The following is a 4,410-nucleotide window of genomic DNA, read 5'->3' as shown; positions in this document are numbered from 1 at the left end:
AATCTCCCTGAGAAAGGGAAATGAAATGGACATCAGGGGTGGATGGAGGGCGGGGGAGGGATCTGGGTGGGAGAGGGTGTAGGAGGGGGAACAGACAGGATCAAATGTTGGGAAGATGGTGAGAGAACTGGAATTGCGTGGGTGAGGGCTCATCTCTGGGATGAGTTAGAAACCTAGGACAATAGAAACTCCCAGGAATCTATGAAAGTGACCCTAGATAAGACTGCTAGGAATAGGAAATATGGAACCTGAAATGACCACCTCCTGTAACCAGGCAAGAATTCCAATGGAGGGATGAGGACATCATCCCAGCCACAAAACCTTCAACCCACAATTTGTCCTGCCTACAAGATGTGCAGGGATACAGAGGGAACAGAAATTGAGGGAATGGCAACCAATGACTGGCCCAACTCTAGATACATGCCATGAAAGATAGCCCACCCATGACACTATTATATTCCACTATACTTGCAGACCAGAGCCCAGCATAACTGTCATCTGAGAGGCTTCACCTACCAGCTGATGGAAATAGATGCAGAGACCTACAGCCAAGCATTAGGCGGAGTTCTATGGAAGAGGTTTATCTAATAAATACCAAATGAAAGCCTTTAAAAGGAATATTTGATTTGCTCTGCATTTGTATTTGTATGTGCTTGCACTCCTGAGACCACAGGCATGCACAGCACACACGTGCCACATCACAATTGTAGAGGTCAGAAAAGAACCTTCAAGAGTCACTTTTCTCCTACTGTGGGTTCCAGGAATCACCCTCAGGTCCTCAGGCTTGTTGGAACAAGTACTTTTACATGCTGAACCTCCCCTGTGGCTCTCGAATGCTTTTAGTGTGATTGCATGATCCTTTCTATGTGACAAAAAAAAATAATAGTGGGAAATTAGGATTACCAAAGATAAGGAATTAAATTTATTGTTTATCACAGATAAAACCCCAGGGTCATTTATTCTGGCTTTTAGGCAGAACATCCAGGCGCAGGGTTCCCAGGACCATTTAAGTGCTGTCTGGAGAAGTGAGGCTTCCAGCACATTACTCAAGGGAACGGTGGTGTGCATAACACAGTTTTCCATGAGCATGTACTTTGGAGCGGAAATTCCAGCACAGAGCTTCTGAGGTCTCAGCTGGAAAGGACAAAAGTGTGAGAGATGGATGATTCCCCTCCAATATGGCTTCTTCACTGATCTGTAGCATTGGCTAGGATGCTTGGAAGTCCCGCAGTTCTACTGAACAGTCAAAAGGATTCCTCAATTTCGCCTTTTCCTGCAGTGCAGATTTCTTCTTTGACTACTTGGTTAAGCAAGTCTCAAAGCAGGTCCTTGGAAAGCCATGGAATATTTCTGGGGTTTTTCTAGCAAGTCTCAAAATGGCTGATGATCACCTCTGCTGTGTTTGCTTTTTCTAAGCAGTCACAAATGAACCCCAATAATTAGACTGAATTTTAAAGTGCAAGTATAAACTTGTCACTGTATTGACCTGTGTTATAGTACACAACAGAGAGAGAAAGAGAGAGAGAGAGAGACAGAGACAGAGACAGAGACAGAGACAGAGACATAAAGAGAGAGGACAATATGACACCTGGGCATATGGGTGGAAACGAGATGACAATACAGCTCACACATGGTCAAGAAGGGGTGGTGACAAGGTGTGCACAGAGGAAATTTTCTGTAACTATAGCAACTGGGATGAGATGTTTGGATTCCTGGGCATGCATGATATATTTCCAGCTCTCTCCTTACCTTCTGTTTTGAGTCAGAGCCTTTTTGTGTTGCCTGGACTCACCCAGAATCCACTTGGTAGCTAAGGCAGCCCATAAACTTCTGTTTCACCTTCCAGTCTCCAGAGAAGCTCAGATTACAGGCGTATGGTGCTGTGTAAGGTTGTGTTAAGTGTTCAGTGCAGGAGTTTGCCAAATTAAGAGATATGAAGGGTTTCTGATGAAGGGGTTTCTAGACCTGCTACAATGAAAAATTACAGGCTTATTCTCTAGGGCTCACCTGCTCCAGTGTCTTATGATCAGGTTATTAATATTTTTATAAGAACTATTCTGAATTTTCATGGGATGAGAGAAACAGTTGTTATAATGTTAAGCTGTGGATGATGAATTTGTGCTTCAAATTTTCTTGCGATGTTTACTGACTACACCCCAAAGCACATGTTTCCTTTTCTCTCAAGCTTGTCACTTGCCCTCTCTTCCAGCCAAGTGTGGCTTCACTTCCCTCCCTATCACTTAGACAGGAGTGTCAACACTGTCTTTATATCCCATGGACTGCCAATATCCTGTCAATTCAACTTCTGAGACACCTTGTCTCCTGTATACCCTTGTTATACTTCAGAATGAATATTCCTCTAAGAAAGGGGTTGGGTATGAACAGACCTGGACACATAACAGGTTCATAACAGTAGCCCTTGAATTACCTTGTCAGTGGAATACATTTTTCTTAATGAATCTCCCTGTATGCTTGCCTTAAATAGATTTTAGAAAACAAAAGCAGAATAGAACAACTTATCTACAGCCTTCATTCATTCATTAGCCCTAAGATGTCCAAACTGAAAACTTTGTTTATATCACAAGCTATCCTTCATGCTCCATTGTTCCTATAAATTAGCCATCTCTCGCCCATACCCACCAGACATGCAAATGCCCATCCTCACAGTTTCCTGGACCCACTGTGGTTTCCTTGTTCTATCTATGCCTGTAATGTTCTTGTTGTTCTCATTTTCTGAGGTCTCCCCTGCCCTTTACAACTCCAATGCATGTTAAAAGAAGCTCCTGAGGTTCACAGGTTGTCACCTCTTGGGCTCACCTCTTGGCTTACGAACCTGATTTGCCACCCATGTCTTATATTTTGGCCAATAATAATATCTTAGCATAATTCTGCTGAAGGAAGAAACTGTTACTTAGTGAGTTGAATCTCTGTGACTCGTTCAGTGCACTGCACAAAGGGAATACCCACACATGGGGGAGGGCTGGATTGTTTCTGATGGTGAGGATGAGTGTATTGCAGTTAATATGACTGTGATGACAAAGGCCAGCATCAGTGAAGCCGAGAGAAAGGAGAGTGAAGGGCTTCTGGGAAGAGATGTGGTGTGGGCATTGTGTGAGCATCATCAGAGTCACCCTGAAGCCACTATGATCCCCTCTACACAAATGCTTCCTGAATCCTCTGGCTGTGATAATGTTGGTTACTCCACATCTGGCCACCAGGTGACACCCGTGCTCTACCAGTGCTGACCAGGTTGAATTTTCAAGCTGCTGCTTAGCAGGCTGCAAGGTAAACTGCCCTGCCTGATAAAGGGTCAATGAAACATCATTGTAGTGTCCTGAGTTGGGCTCCAGGGGCCCCAAATCCTAACCCCCCACTAGTCTCTACCTATCTTCAAATGGCCTCCATGGAGGACTGTCTGCCAGTCTCCACGCATTTCCATCACAGTGATTTCTCTTTGCTGCTTCCTGTGGCCAGTATGGAAGAAAGTACTGAGGAGTTCTGAATGTCAGCTCCCACAAGACAAAACTGAGCTATCCACTCTCTCAGGGCAGGAATTAGCCCTTCCACACTTACATGCTAAGAGTTACAGATTGTCTTCAGGCACTCAACCCCATGCTCAGAAATCACAAACATTTTGCCTGCCACTGGTGAACCATCCACTGTCCACATAGCAAGTAGCTTGCCAGAAATGGCTCTTGAGCCATGAGGAGGATAATCAGGACAATGTGCTGTGAGGCAGGTGGGAGGGGTTTTCTGGCAGATGAGCTAGGGACCTTTGGGGCTAGGCAGCCCATTGGAGCCATCAAACCTCTGGAATTGTCTTGAGTTGATTGCCCAAGCAGAGGCTTCTCTCCTCTAGGGCACTAATCACCAGTTCCTGCTCTTAAGTTTTGGCATTCTGTTTGTATGGCCGACTTCCCGGGTGAAGGCTCATGGGGGATTCACTTCACAAGTAGATGTATTCCTCTGGTTGGTTGTGAGCTTGTAGAAATAGAAGGTTTAGTTTATCTGTTTTAATTACAAGATCAAGGGACAATGGTTAGAGCCCTCACGTCACTCTGTATTGATGTATTGTAGAATTTGTTTCTGTGTATGTGTCTGGAATACATGATGCATTTGGGATATTGATATAATCTTTCTTTGTCTAACACCTGAGAACACTTGTTGTAGGGGAGGAGCCAATCTAGGCAGCTTCTGCCTGGTGTTGAGGAGGCAAAAGATAGGGGAGACTGGGGTAAGGAATGGTAAAAACCTATTAGAGTACAAGGCATAGCTAGGAGTTGATTCTTCTCCACTGGACCCACCTTCTCGATTAAAGAACATAGACAGAGCATAAACAAATCAAGAGAAGATGCTAGGGCCCACAGTAAAAAGCCGAGACAGAACTTTGTGCTGCAATGATTCTGGCTC

The sequence above is a fragment of the Mus caroli genome, chromosome 7 (assembly GCF_900094665.2).
Source record: "Mus caroli chromosome 7, CAROLI_EIJ_v1.1, whole genome shotgun sequence".
NCBI classification, from domain to species: Eukaryota; Metazoa; Chordata; class Mammalia; order Rodentia; family Muridae; genus Mus; species Mus caroli.
The sequence above is the reverse complement of the archived record's forward strand: the minus strand, read 5'-3'. Positions refer to the sequence as shown.